General features: G+C 38.4%; 1 long non-coding RNA gene across 1 annotated transcript in view; it reads left to right on the plus strand.

The window, feature by feature from the left end:
* Positions 1 to 16,588, plus strand: part of LOC105207606 — a 97,764-nt gene that overhangs the window by 17,393 nt on the left and 63,783 nt on the right. Inside the window, exons 5-6 of the long non-coding RNA XR_005576364.1 lie at positions 977 to 1,046; positions 14,515 to 15,626. This is a non-coding gene — a long non-coding RNA (uncharacterized LOC105207606). The remainder of the gene's footprint in view (positions 1 to 976; positions 1,047 to 14,514; positions 15,627 to 16,588) is intronic.

Raw genomic sequence — 16,588 nt, forward strand, 5'->3', positions numbered from 1 at the left:
GCATATCTCGTGCATATTTCTTTACGCGTTCATCCATTCGGATCTATTTGTGTCGCGTCCGATCGTTCAGGGTGACGCATTGGGATGATCGTGGCCGCGGAAGCCAACCTCCTCGAGGTCGCGTGGTATATTGCGAGGCCAATGAAAAATTTAATAGAACCCGCCGGATGATCGATGTAAGATAGTCGGTGGAGAATAGCGAAGATTATAAGGGGAGGTTGGGCCACTGCCGCGGCGAACAACCGCTATTCCGAGATGAGTGATCGACCCCCGGAGACATGGAGTCTGATCTCGTCGTCGCACCACCCTATATACCGGAGACTCGTCACTCGCCTTATCTCTCGACGGGCCTGTCGCCCGATATAACGGAACGTCGAGTCCTTACGTTAAGCCGTTATAGGATGACGTGCCTGAAGAGTGACCACGTCGGCGTCGTAGTCCGTGTCGCGATTACACGACTTTGGCGTGGTGTCGATTACATGATTGCGTTACTGCATGTTAGACAGACTGTGCTTGCGGAAATCACGATTTTAACTTAATTATAGATAATTTAATCAAATTAAAAGGTCCACTTTTTTAAATTAAAACGTATGATATTAGATTTTTAAATATTATACGAATATGATTCATAATAACGGAATTTTAATAAAAATAATTGAGTCTCTATTTATAGTTGCATTTCCATTGAAGAAGTCAGTTAAATTTTTGAAATACACAGCTTACTTTTGAATCAATCTTGCACTGTGCTTTAAATTTTTCGATTAAATAAGACGTTTATTGTTATATTGTAAGGGTTATTTAAAAAGTTTTACGAATATGAATATATGACTGAAAAAAAAAAGAATTATTTGAATGATTTTGTTGCGCAAATAATTTTTCTTTCCAGTATTATGTGTATATTCATTTACAAAACTTTTCAAGCACTTTTCATAATTAAGTAATCTATTGTTATTAAGTAGTCTATTGTTATTTTCAGAGATCGAGGACACACGACATATACCGCAAGGAAGCCTTGGAGCCATTGGATGATAAAGGATAAACTACGAGTGAGTAAATTATTCTTTATTTTAGCATTTATTTGCAGAATCAATTTTTGCTTCAGCAATACGGAGTATACAAAAATTTTGTCCCAAATCCATAATTAATTAAAAATACTGAAAGGTTTTAACACTAAATTTTATCATCCAAGCATTAATTAGATAATATTTTAATATTGCACATTGTAATACGTAAATAATAATTGTTTCTTTTGTTGCTTTCTCATAAAGAAGTTGAATTTGTTCTGTTTTATGAAAAAAATGTCTCGCGAAGTTAAGTACCTAGTGTACGTAGAATATATGTAGACACCGACACGTTATCTTCTCGCGTGGAGGGAGTTTGACAAGCTGAAGGTTTTCAACTCGTTCTGTCATCTGCGATGATTACGTACGCATGGCAAGGCGCGCGCGCGCGAGCGTACGTGTATACGCGGATTCGTTTGAGGGGTTCCACCGTCGAAGAATCGCGCTGTCGTTGGTAAATTCACCTCTCGCGCCAAAGGGAATAGCGCCCGGCTATGTCGACCACGCGAAACCGTCGGGATTTCGGTGGAAATGCTGCGCGACGCGGTGTCTTTCGCGCGCGAGGATACCCTTCCAGCTCGCTCTCTGTAGCGCCCCTCAAAAGAATCACTGGCGTGTGCGGCTTTCCGGCTCGGTCCCGAAGTTAACTTTATTAAACCACGCGACCGCGCGTAAGCCGGAATTATGAAATAATCACCAGCGTTGTTATTATTATCGTGGTTCGCCGTTTAAGAGGGCTTGCGAAATTATTTATGCATCGTCGACTCACGCACGCATTCCTGCATGCATTCGAGCGATTGCATACGCGAACTTATAAAAACGCACTCGGAGAATCGATTGATCGTTGCCATTTTATCAAAGAATCGAGATAAGGTTCTTATTCTCTTATAAACTTTATATTTAAGATTATAAGTTAGATAATAAATACTAATTAATTAGTTAATTTTTTTTAATTTTTGCTGTGATATATAAAAATATTAATAAATTTTTATTTTGTTATTTAATATACGCAATATATATGTCTATTAAATAGTTTTTTTTTTATATTAAATGTAAAAAACATGATATCTATTGAGATGAAAATTTACGGAAGAAATCATGTGATTTAATGATAATAATATTTCTTTATTTATATTATATTTTCGCTATAATGTTTTATCAACGAATGAGTTTCCTACTTGTTATTTGAAAGCCTTTCGCTGTAAACACGTTAATGGCAAACCTTTGAGAAATCCGATTCCACGAGTCAAATACATTGTCGCTTCTCGTTCGATCAGTTTCTTCACATGCACGATCATATCGAGTATTCAAAGAGGAAAAGAAGAAAATGAAAGTCAAAGAGATTCGAACGCACATAGTGCGTTGATAGCCCTGTTCTAACCGGTGCTTGTAGAGCCAGCCACCACGACCGTTAATCTCGTTTCCCGCGAAGAGTATCGAAAGAAAGAAAGAGAAAAAGAGAGGTAGAGAAAGAGGTAGTTTCGGATTCGAGTTAGGGGTAGACCGCACAAGAATCGCGGCGGTAGCTTAGGTATCAGAATGTTCGCGGTTGGTCACCCTCGAGACTGGAATCAGAGACCAGGAGAGTGATCTGGAGCAAGCGGGGGTGGCGAAAGTGTCTGCACGTGTACGTATGTGTACGTGAGGCAATCGTGTATGAGAGGACGAGCAAGACAGGTTTACGTGACGAGAGAAAGCGAGAGAAAGAATGACGATCAGGGAAGGGATGAAAAGTAGGGGTGGAAAGAAGAGAAAGAGAGAGAGAGATACATGGAAAAGACGAGAGGGAGGAAGAGCGAAAAAGAGTGAGAGAGGACCGGGGGGGAGCGAATGTGGCGCGAGATTTACCCTAAAGCCCCGGGCAACCGCAACCCCCGAGCGATTTCGATTATCGATAGCACTCGTTTTAAAACACCCAGTGTCGATTTGCCGCTCGTCCCGCTGGTACGCTGGGTGGTTGGTGGTCGCCCACCCCCGCGCACGCGTTCCGGACCCTCCTGTGTGCTGTGCGGTTCTTTTTATTCCCCGCTCGTTGACGGACGCGACGATTGTCACGTTGGGAATTTGTGGTCCCTGCAGATGCCATTCGAGATTCGTCCGATTGGATGGGCAACTGTAGACACCTGCCATGCTTCTTTCGCGACGTTCACCTCGACGTGCGGCCGCTTGATTATTCGGCCGATAATATTCTACATGGCGAGATAAATCGCGCCAGCAAAGTTACGCGATTTTCGAAAATTGCGCTTCATGAGAGGGAAAGACTTCTTATTATATCAATATATTGTAATAAAAGTTTATTTGTATATTAAAATGTTATATGTTTTTTAAGTTTATTGATTCCTAGAAATATAGATCTCTTTCGCTTATGTTCTCGATTATACTATATGATTAGAATGAAGACGGTGAAATATGAGAATTTTGAAGCAAATGTAGTGAGAATTATATTTAATATTACTTCTCATATTTTAATTGCCTTAGTAATATATCGTGATAACGTTGACTAAAATAATCTTGTTATCAAAAATCTTGTTAGCAAAATTTTACATTTACATTAAATTTAGTAAAACTGCATTTAGTTTGACGAAATAAATCTGATTAGGATGAATTCGTTGGAAATTGCTCATTAGCAGGAACTTCGCGGAGCAACCGTATCGTTTCTCATGCGTGAACTCTTCGCATGTGCCTTTACATATGTTAGTCGAATCTCGACCCCCTCGTGTCGAATGAACGCTAGTCCACCCTCTGGCAATCAGGCTAGCGAAGTCAGGTAACCGGCATAATCACGCATCGTGATTTTTGGCCATCTGCTGGACGAGTTACATCGTGATTTTACACCTGCTCGTCGCCCAATTCAAAAACGGTTCGCTCTATTGTTGCGCGAACGAATGTCGAACGAATGTTTCCGGAAATACCGGGCAAAGAGTTATCCTCGATCGTTCGTCGGTCCTTTTGTTTCCCGCCGATGCACTCGCTCCGATGTCGATCGCGTGGGAACGCTAATGAAGAAGTTATCGTACGAAATGCGTCACGCTCGAAATTAGGGAGACCGTTGTCCCCGCGTTGCGACTGCACAATGCACACGCAGTCACCCCATATGCATTAATGCGTTCGAATTGCTAGTATGATATTGTACGATCGGTGCGCGTAATAAAAGAACAAAAAAAATTATCGTTTGATCGCGTACGTTATCGCGAATCGAGATATTCTATGAAGCAGAATTTCATTTACAGAAATAAATTCGAAATTCGCGTATGGTAAAATAGAAATTTAATTCTTATTTGCGAATTCGCCACTTTATATGTATGTAAGAATTATTATATTAAAATTATTAAATTTTTGGATCATATTAAGGTGCAATCATTCTTTCTTATCAAACGATACGAAACGAACGAGATGTAACTTTTATAATAGACCTTATGCAAGAATAAATTAGTTTTCATGTTATTATTATAAAAATTAAAGAATTGTAATTCTTTTGTACATCAACAAGTATTCGTGAAAGTATCGTTGTGTAATTATTTCAAAGTATGACTTGCTTATCAAAATAACTGTGTTAGCGTTCGATCGGATTCGATAATGTCATACTAGCGGTGAAAGTGACTTCTACTTCTTCGTGCATGCCAGCTTTGAGCGTTATTTGTCGAAGTATTTTTTTTTTATTTTCTCCCTACGATGGAACTTTCTTCCTACGATCGCGCGATGACAAACGACGCGGGGACGTACGAAAGTCCATGGGTTGGGAGACACAGGGGCAACTTTCGTCCATCGTAAGTTGAAATTTCAGCGGCCGGAAATTCCGCGGCATTATTCGTCTCAGGGATCTCGGTGCTGCTCCGGCATTGTGCGTCGCGGGAGGAAATGATGCAGGTTAAATGTACCGAGCGGTAGATAATAAACAACAATAATACACACTCGAGATAAATAACGCGCGACAGATATCGCGCGCAGAAAACATAAAATATTTGTCCCCGGGAGTCGCGCCAGGTCATCCGTCATTCCTAGCTCTGGTGAAATCGATAAAGCCGCTAAAGGATATTTATCGCGCTGAGAACGCGCTGTAAAGCTTTTCCCCTTTAGTTTTGTAGCTCGAGACAAAAGTACTTGGGTCCACGGCATGTCTATCATGCGAAATTTTGATTATCGATTATCATAATAATTTTTTTTTAACTGATTTTGTTATTATTTTTTATATTTAACGTACAGTTTGTTTCAATATCCTTACAATAGTCGCTATCTTATAATTAATTTGAATATCTATAAAAAATAAGTCTGATTGTAACACTAATGATATACGTACGAATGTGACATATGTCTCATTATTTATTCATCACGCTTATTGATATCGTATACAAACATGAGATGCATAAAAGATGCATTGGCATCAGAAATATGACTTGATAATAACTTTGGTTCTTTAAAGATAATATCAAGACGTTCCTTTGTCCATTTAATTTACAATTACAGATGTTTTGCAGTAATATGTCATTTCTTTACGCAATTTATTTTCGCTTAATGCGCGAAACTCGGATACATTCTTATCAGGTTAATGTTATGCGACACGCAAGAATAATCTGCGAAAGCGAACGATCAAATAAGTACTGGCAGTTTGCCATTCGCTGTCACACAGCTGTAAAAATCTCTCTAAAAGTCTTTTAAAATTTTTTCTAATGATATATAGCATATGCGCTTTCGTGACCTTTTTATGTAATAGGCAAAGCAATCCGAGCAGTTAGTTGGCCAAGGAAAAGCGTAGATAACTCCCAGAGTAGAACCGATCGTCGTGAAAAATGACATATAACAGTATAATTACATGAATATTAATGCTCTCGCGCGATTGAAACTGCTGGAGTGTGATTTCTTGATTTTACCGTATGTCTTGACCGGGTAAACTCTCTCGATGCCGCAACATCGACCTGAGAGCGTGCAGTTTCATCAATAGATATTTATCAAATGATAACTATACGTGATTGATGAATTGCGCGTATTTATTTGACGTAACTCTAAGATATGCCTCCGAAATAATGAAGAGACAGATATATGATAACGTTAGTAGACATGTACAGCTATTTTCAAAATTTAATTATTTAATTGCCGTAATATCTTTCTTTTATCGAAATAAAGTTAAATGCGTTAGTGAAAAGTTAACAAAGAAATTATTATTTGAAGAAGTATTTTAATAGATTAGACATATTACAGACACATGTGCTCTAGCTTTTTCCACAACGAAAACTTTCATTTTATCCTCTCTTAGTTTTTGTTAATTACTTGGAATTTTTTAGAACCGTTGTCGTTTGCAATACTCGCGGCAGACTCGAACGAAAAAGATGATAGGAACGACTTTCACCGCGATGAAAGTGTGCGTGCGCGCGCGCGATTGTGGACGTGCGTGAATGTTGGGGTTCAATTTGTCGCGGTGTAAGCAAATAACGTTCTCCGGAGTTTGCTCGGAGTAGAGCCAACGACGCGACGTCCTTTAATTTAAAGTCCTCCTTCGATATCGGGCGACGTGAGCTACCTATACCCCGACTTCGGTTACCGCCGCTGTCGGTATCATCGTCGAAGCGTGCTTCATTTTCAACCACCTCGTCGTACTTGCGCGCAGCCTGCGCAAACAGAAGGGGTGGCCTCGTGCAAACAGTTATTGTTTGGCACAGGCGCTTATGCACACCAGTATCGACGCAGAGATCTCAATTAGTACGGCACTCACTTAACGCGATCAACCGTCGACGGTGCAACTTCGGTGTGCGGCATTCAATTAATTGAGCACTCGTTCTTCCGCGGCTTAGAAAGATCGCCCTCTCGACGGCATTTCTTGCCTTCTTTCTTTGACTTTCCTCCAGCAAGACTGACAAGTGGTTCTTAACTTTAAAATGTACAAACGATTACCATGTGCACTATGTCTCTGTGTACACAGTTAGAATAAGACGAGGAAGAAATTTTATACTCAACAATTTTTTTAAAAGAAATGTGATATTTTCAAAATTTAGAAATACACACATATATGTCGTGGAAAAAGATTCTTTTTATGTTTAAGTAAATATATTTAGTTTACCCTATCATTTCCTTGATTTAAATAAATATTAGCTAATATAAAATTATTTTTAAACTTGGAAAATATTTTTTTCAATCAAGGAAATGTTTAAATAAATGTACTTGAACATAAAAAATTTTTTAATGTAAAAATTAATATCTTTATATTTGGGTTAGATACTGCCAATCGTTATCGTATGTGTATTCTTTATAATTTAGAAATATCTAAAATTAAATCTACCATATTTCATTGTCTTCAAATATATTGTTAAATATATGTAGTATATTATAGTTATATAATTTAGGAGTATTATTTAGAATTATAGTCTCTCTTTCTCTATTTTTTTTCAAATTCTACCTGTGCACTTGCAGACAAATGTAAATCTTGGATGAACAGAGCAGATTTATTAAAAAAAGATTCAAATCAAAGTTAAAGTTTTTGCTATATTAAATATATTTGTTTGTTCATTAATTCTTGAGTTAATTAATGTTTAATTAAATAAAAATTCGTTGAGACTTTTAAAAATTTAACACATACACGTTAGACCGCAATGATCGAAATATTTCTTTCTATTCGGCCTCCGATGCTTCCTCGTAGATTAAGATTGTTCCGGGTTGGCAGCCGTTTAAAAAACTGCCGGGGCGATGTCTCCCGATATCAATAGCGGGAAAATCTTGCCCATAAACAAGAAGGCTTAAGCGCGGAATCCTCGAAATGACCAAAGGCTGTTCTCACAAAGGGAAGCAGTGACTGCTCGAGAGACTCGCGCGCGGGGTTGGCTTGTGAAATTCTGGTTGCCCTCGGATGGGGTAAGATTACGCGTGTATGCGAGGATGAGGGAGAAAGAGAGAGAAAGAGAAAAAGAGAATCTTACATTCAAAATAGCTGGGATAAGGCTGAGCTTTCGGATTTGGCAGTCGCGATGGCGGGGACGTACGAGCGGTCGCGAAAGTCTACGTCGGGGGGAGAGAGAGAGGATCAGGAAGGTGGGGTACAGGTTGTAACATGCAAATTTGAACCTTAAAGGTTTTATGTCGGCGATATCTCGGAATCATCTTCCCTTCTCCCTCACGTCGGCGGCACGAGGGAAGATTTCGCCCCGATCTTATCTAGGACAAAATTGTCTCACGCGTTGAAAAGAAATAGACATTCTCTCATTGTCTTCCTCTAGGATGCGAAGACATTGCGAATGGTATCGCGTTGGCCTTTCATCACGCATCGTCTCCGAATCGATAGCGATTTGTGGTCAACGATTTTCTAATGATACATTGGAAAATCTACGATGAGGTCTTGTTCTTTTTGAATTGATATAATGGGTTAAATTTTTCAATGTGTCGCTCATTCATGAATAATATTCTTTGCACCTTTTTTGACTGAATACTTCTATCGCTTATAATCATTGCAATGAGGTAATTGTGGTGCGATGAATCATTGATATTGGAAATTTCGTACAGCGCTTATGTATTCGCAATTTTACGTCTTTTTTTTCTGACTAATTATTATGTTTTTCCAATGACCGTTTTTGGATCGGATGATAATCTTGCCGTAAAAAATTTATTATGCGTGCAGAACGAAACGCGAATGGCTTATACAGCGTGTCGCGCACAACGCAATCAGATACAAAATTGCAAACGATTTTAATACGGCGCCTCCATAATTCACGGGTACAGTCGAGTCGCGTATTTTTATTGCGCATGCGGCGATCGAGATTGTTATCTAAATTGAATCGGATACCGGAGTTCTGGCGTGCCGCTTCTATAAACACGGGCGTAAACCAGACACGCCGCGATTTTTTTAAGCTGCTTTCTATGAAAATCACTGAAAACTCGCGATATAATGATCGAAATTGCTAACGTAAATAACTGTTTACGCAACCGCTTGCAAGCGTCAGAATAAAAATACTTTGAAAAATTTCTATACTTTCTCTCTTGTAAATAGATTGGTTATACAAACATACAAACTATCTTCTCATATTATTCTCGTATCATTCTTCAAATTTCTTTTCTTCTCTTATTTACTTTCTTTTCTATTTTTCTGCTAATTGTAATTTATCAAAAATTACTATAATTATCATTCTACCCAATGCATTTTTAAATAGTCGTGATTTCTTTCATACGCAAAGAGGAGAAAAATAGGATGCTTCATGTACGATGCGTCAAGTCTCTCGCATTGTGATTACGCTTAGGCACATTTGGCACTTTCGAAGTTATACGAGTTGCAGATCAATCATGCAGATATTAATATCGCGGACCACATTGGCCGCGCATTCGGTAGTCATGGTGCATTCCGGCCATTCATCATAGCGCCGTAGTAGGTTACGGCACACCGAGGGCGTGTGATTAGAATCAGTTACCCTTTACTTGCGCGCGCGTTGCCGCTGTCCCCGTGGTGGCAGCGGGTAACCCTTGATATCCCGGGCAAGGATATCCCCTCGGGTACCATCTGCCAAGAGCCGCTCCTTCTATCTCTATAGTGTCGCCCGCTCCGATGGGAGAGGCTGTACGCTACGCGGTGGTCCTCTCTCGAAAAATTAATAAGCCACAATCTCTCATAGCTGCGTCATTAAGGCTGGCTTGACTTTTCGCTCGGGTACTGCTTGATGGTCGTATGATTACAGCGAGTTCTTGAATCAATCATTGCGAAGTGACATTACTTTTATTATTTGTGTAATTACTTTACGTTACAATAGTATCATAATATTACTAAAATCTACTAGATATGTTGAAAAATTTTGAGAGTTTACACAATAACTTTTATACTTTTTTAATTATGAATCAGCCAATTATTTGAATTTTCAGATTTTAGTTTTTATTATACCTAGTAAACAAGTTTCGTTTTGTTTTAGTGCTAATTTAATGGAAATTTATTATAATGTAGATATAATCTAGACATTTTGTGCAAGTGGAATAGCAGATTAAACAGATAAAAATTATTTACAACAGTTTTTTAATCTATTAAATAAAAAAAGAAATGGAAAGGATTACTAAATTTTAAAGAGGTGGTAGACCGTGCCTTTATTAGGCCAGGCAAGAGATAAAAAGTCCATCGCTTTAAAAGTATCTTAATTCACTTTAATAACGGAAGTGATAATGGTATATAATATACTATCTCGGCACTTGTAGGTCGTGATCGGCGCTGATAACGTCACTTACGTTACTCCAATTACGTGCTCCCGTATAATGACTTACACACGATACGCTCTTGTGGGAGAATGTGAAGCACGGTCCGAAATTACGTGAACTTCGGCGACGCGTACTCGCGCACAATTTACAGCAACCCTCCAAGTTATATTACGTGGCCATTTTGGTCACGACGTCGTAAAATCTATTATTTAAGCGGCTACCGAGCCGGGGCCAAGAAGATTGCATCTAAAAGCGGTAGTACGGACGAAGTACGCCTGCGTCTGTATATATGCGTTCACATTTACTTTGTGCGCCGATGTATGAAGTAAAAAAAAGAAAGAAAAAAGGAAAATGGCAGTGAAAGGCGGACGGACTGCTGAAAATTTGTGACAACTTTTCATTGCCCTTGCGGAATAGTAGTGCTTGCGTTGACGAAGTTTCCCGTAAAATTTGAAAAAAAAATTGCATTAATCTCCTTTGCTCCATGGGCGATACACTTAATATGCATATCTCTGAGAAAAAGGATATATTCTTACATAAAGAATAATATATAAAAAAGTAGAACAATTTTTTTCATTTATACTAGAGATAATTACCTCTTCGATAAGTTTTTAAATAAGCATAACAGAGATAATCGAAATTGATTATTAAATAATGTTTATTGTAACCGAAATAAAAATAAAAAAATATATACGAGGGAAATATTCGTAATAATTATTGAAGCGAACAATTGTGCCAGTCTGATGACGTAGTTTGATTTGTGGGTGAAAGGGCACGATGGAGGAGTGTATTGTCTCCCTCTTGTACGCATCCGATACGTCACTTTACAGAAAACAGTCTTTTGTTCCTTATTTATTGCGACATGAATAAAACACGGAGGAGGAGCGGCGGCCAGCGGCGGTATTAAATGCGGTATAATTTTCAAATTTTGGGAAATAAATAACGGGTAAACGATACGCAGACACGCGTGGGGCGTTTCGCCCTCTTTGCTCTGCCTCCGATCTCTCCCCTTCTCCTCGTCTCCCCTGAGCATACATAAATCGTCGAGTACACGTGGGTTTAGATTCCGCGAGGAGCGATGAGAGGGAGACCAACTCCTTTAAAAAAAAGTATTGGATCATAGTCACGCGTATCTCATACGTTATCCAAGCGATATAGAAAGCTATCACGGATTTGAAGCAATAGTTAATTTTAAACGAATAAAAATAAGGCTTTCATGTAGAATTTCTAAATATGAATAAGCAATTTTAAAATATGCAATCAGTCCAGTTTAGCTAAAATAAAAGATTTTAATAGTTTCGCATGGGTGACATTCAGTCATTTGGGCTTAACAATCTCACGACTCAACGTACTGTGAACATATATCAATATATTATATCAATATATATTATATCAATACATATATGCGCTTTTCAGTATAATAACATATCTTTATTAATCTCAAAATAATTGAAGAAATATAAGATAAATGTAAGACATTCTTACAAAAAAAAAAAACGAGAATTAGAATAAGAGTTATACATGTGACTAAATTTCTTCAATTAAAACTATTCTACTCGGTTTAAGTATTCTAATCAGACTTAAGAAAGAAGATAACGTGCAGGTTTTGAAACGGCGATTTGGTTATGCGCAAGCAAAACGACGCTCATATCGTCACACGATTTCTCACCGCGTTTCTTTAATTGCTGGCATTAATCACGCATAAGTACCGAGCATCTTGCAACGGTGCTAATGTTTGCCCGGCAAGCGTTTTCTCGTGCGATTTTGGTCTAACCCTTTGACGCCAAGGGCGCGAGGGCGATGGGAAACGGGCCCGCGGACGAGTCGTCGCGTCGCGCGATTTCCATGGCTACGCCACTGGGAATTAACCCCGAGGAGCAGTAACCGCCATCCGCGGCCGCAATTAGTACGATACTGCATGGAGTGGTTACGGAGGGTCCTGCCAAACCCCGTTTTGATCGTCGCGGCTAACGAACGGTTAACCGTCCTTAAGTGGCGCCCGAGCGACGCATACACTACTATCGAAATTGCGCTAATCTATGCTAATATCGATCGGCAACTATTGATAATGACGTGGCTATAACGCGGTTTTCTCGCGAGAAGTCTCGTCTGCAATTTGCTTGTGTAACACCAATTTCGAACGTAATAATGCAATCTCATAATTTTGGTCTACCGTGTCGACGGATGTCATAAAAGGTGCACTTATCGCGGTCAACGTAGCTTGAAAAAATTCTGCAGATGTTTCATTGAATTTTTTATTTCATCACTTATATTTATATGTACACGCACATTTTTTGATCAAAATTTTTTTAATCTGCAATAAATTAGCTAGGATATTGTGAAAGTAACACAATAAGTTTATATTATACTGAAGTTCAGATATTAATATAATAATATTTCTAGTTGAGTTAAAAATTTATCGGAGCAAAAAAATTGATATATAAAATTATCTAAAAAAATAAGTATCAATTGAAAAGAAGAAAAATGTATTTAAGCAAGTTAATAATGAAAATAAATTAGTAATTTGCTTATTACGTAACATATACCAGCCATTGCATTATTTTAATGACTACTTAAAAGTATCTAGAAGCATTTTTTTCTAGAAAATTATTATACTAGTAATGTCATTAATTTCTAAACTTATTTTGTCCCGTTGATTTAACTTCTGGATAATTGTTTGAATCAGTTTCCTTTAGCATTGAAAAGTCTTACTTGATTTATTTCGGAAAGAGGTAAAGCGTAAAAATTCTAATTTTTGCGCAGCGCTCGTGAAATTTGCCTCGTTGTTACTGGGTATTAATCCGCCCGATTAACGAGCGACGCGATGTTATTTTAACATTGGGCTTCGTGGTCGGTCGGCCTCGTTGTCGGGAGAGAGCGTGCATTAGTTCGTCTCGTGCAACATTAAATACGGCGCGAGCGTTTTACAGCGGGCGCGTACACGGCCATCTTGGTTATTGATTGCACCCTAGTTACAAGCACACGGACAACGACGAAGCCGCCTGTCTCGTTTGCTTTGGTTGCTCGTTACTTTCTATGCGACCACGCATTAGCTCTCGCCAAGTCGACACGCAGCCCGCCAAGTCGACACGCAGCCCGATATATGCGTGCGCAAGAAAGAGAAAACACTCGTCGCGAAATTACCTACTCCCGGGCGCGAGAGAAGCGCTTTCAAGTGGAACAAAATGTACAAATAATCGGCATTTGATTTAAAAATTCTCCGCGACGTTTGCAAGATACAAGGAGTAGATATAATTCTTGGGTTATGTCGCTTCGTGATAAAAGAATAAAAACGAAATTAAGTCAAGTCGTTCTTTGCACAATTTTACTGTCTTATTATTACAAATGCATCTTTTATTTACGAAAACATTTGAATAGTATTTATTGTTAATTCTTAACGTTTCTTTTTGTACAGCGATTTTTTAATGACAAAACGAGAATTATAAAAATATTTTCAATATAAAAGTATTAATGGTTTTAAACATATTAACTTGCTTTTACAGACGTGATTAATTTATATAGATTTTAATTTACAATATAAATAAAGTATAGAGTATCATAGGAATAAATTATTTAATGTAACGGAGTATGTACGTTAAGGTGAATGTCGAAATTTTCTCTGCGTTGGTCAGAACGTATAAAATTTTCTCTGCGTCGAGCGTAGAACGCGTTTGGTCGGGTCCCCGCGGGCTGCTGAATTAAATATTTAAGCACTTTCCATTAGCGTACCGGTTTATACTTATCAGGGATAAAGTCAAAGGGGTCTTCCGCAAAGTCACGCCTCGAACAGGGAATAAAGGGTAGCTTCTATATTCCGAGTCTTTTTGTTCGATCTTCCGAATATGCCAAATTGAGCGATAACACATAAATAGATAGCACACTAGAAAATACATTTAATTGAGCGTATCGCGTTTATTTTTTTGTGTTATATATTTTTTTTATTTTAAAATAGGTATTCTTTCTCTCTGTCTATGAGATTGTGTGGTCGAAAAGTACAGGTAATACTTGACAGTGATGGTCATTTTCTACTTTAGCTGTCGATCATTGTTAATAGTTTTCGAAACTCGAAATAACTGTAGCTAATGTCCTAATTGCAAAATTAGATTTGCATGAATTCGTTTGCTATAAATTTTAAGATTGTCTAAATGAATTATTTACGTATTACATTTACGAGTATTTTTTTTATATTCAATTTTATTTTGAATTATACATTTTTTAAATATTTAATAAGATATTTATAACATGTACAGTGTGTAACATATCCAGCCTATTCAATAGATGCTTTAACTATATCTTACAGATATTCCTTGAAATAAAAGTCTAACAACGAGAGGAATTCAATATCTATCGTCGCCGATTTATAACAAAATAAACGAACCGCAGCCGGTTCGTCGCGTCGCGCGTTTTTTTCCGGGAGTGCCGTTTAAGTTATCGGACTAATAGACTTTTTTTTTCTATAACTCCCATTTGATAAACTCCTAGTTCGAGGGCCGGGAATCGCACCCCCGCTGCTTGGCAGTGGATATCTTCTCTCTGGGGCGTTGCGTATGGTGGCTAAGAAAGACGGCGCACCGCGACGTTCCATGCCGAGTGCCCGTGCACGAAGTAATGCCGGGCCGCGTTATAGCATGTTTCCCCTGTGTGCATGTTGCGCGGTTGTCTGGTTGTGTGAGGTTTACACGCTCTGTCTTCGGCGATCGGTTCGGTCCTAAGTGGTAAGAGTTCGGATCAGTTGCCTTGGATTCGCACGTTTCTCTTGCTCTCATCCACCTAAGGCTTTCTTAGATCCTTGATACCCTTTTTGGATTCTTTGGATCTGGGGTTTGAGCTAGTGAATCACATTTAATCTGACTTGGTCAGAACTTGGCCTTGTAGGTTAAGCTTGTGACGAGAGGCTGGCTCTCATTTCCTGATTCGTCTAAAATGCTAGACGTCGGCAATGAGTACCTTCTTCTCTCGTCCTGCCCGAGTGTCTTGTCGACGCCGCTTGGATATAAGATCCAGTGGGACTGATTAAGATGATCCGTTGGCTGGGCCTATGAACGAGTCAATTTTAGACGTAATTTTTGTGAGACAAGAGGCGTAGGAATTCAATACCATTGATTTCGTTTTCTTCCGCGCGGGGCTTACCCTCTTTCGGGGGGCAGGTACGCGTGCGTCCTACTCGTCGACTCGGGGTGCTGAATCCACGGGAATCCCTCTGAATGGGAACTCATATCATGGGTTTTATAAACCCGAAGTGCCGCAGTATTGCGCGAAAAACTTTATAAATAATTAGTCCACGCGCGCAAATTTAGTATATTATTCGCGAGTGTTTCGCGTGTGCAATGAAAGGAAAAGGCTTAACTACCTGGAGGACTGAGAGGAGGAGGAGGCCTGGGAGGCATCGGGCGTCGGCGTATCAACCTTTCAGTTAGTTATTTATTAAAATTTATTATTTATTAAAGTTAATATGCTACTCTTTTAAATTTTTTAATACACACAAAAAAATAAATTTTTCAAGAAATGCATAAATGCTTTAATCTAAGAATATTTTATGCTTAAAATAGCGCCAAGAATAAATAATCTTCGATTAAGAATAAATTATTCTTAAAACAAAGCGAAAAGATATTCTTAATTGAAAATAAATTTTCCTTTATTTAAAGAATAGAATTGTGCCCGTTTAAGATTAAATATGCTTGTATTAGGATTATTTTTTTCTTCAATGCAGGCGGGTTTGCTGCGGCGGATTCATTGTACATTTCATGTTGCTTGTGGGTAGCAGATCCGCTGCGGCAGATCCGCCAAGCTGAAAATTTTACTTATCTTTGAAAATTTAAATCATATTGTGGAGGCATGCTCTGTGAATATAATATTTTACTTATCACAACTATCCTCATTTATTTCATAATCATTGATAGTCTGTTTGAAAATGAGTTTGGTTATTATTAGTAAAAGTAATGCAGTTTGCAGAAGTAAAAATTACTGGCGTTGCGTTTCGTTGTTTTCTTTGTTTTTCCTTCTTTTAAAATTTTTTCTTTTATAACCTTTTTTTATACAAATAAATTTTTAACTTTGATAAAAAGTTAATAAATTAAAGTTTATGTGCTTCTAAAATAACTAGTTAAAGTTAAAAATTAAATCATTTAAAGTAAACTAAGTAAAGTTAAAAGTTATTAACTTTATTATTTAACTTTTAATTTTTTAATTATCCAACCCTACAAATGAGTTACAAGAATCCATAATGTGGTGCGATGCAAGAAAATCTCTCTAAAAGTCGTTGCGGTAGTCTCGCGCAGCGAGAGAGACTCCGCTTGCCCAAGACGCGCATGTACGCCGTCTCTGTTAAAGTCCCACTCGGGTCGTTGACCGTCCGCGGTCTCGCAGACAGGCGC

Source organism: Solenopsis invicta, chromosome 14, assembly GCF_016802725.1.
Source record: "Solenopsis invicta isolate M01_SB chromosome 14, UNIL_Sinv_3.0, whole genome shotgun sequence".
Classification (NCBI taxonomy): Eukaryota; Metazoa; Arthropoda; class Insecta; order Hymenoptera; family Formicidae; genus Solenopsis; species Solenopsis invicta.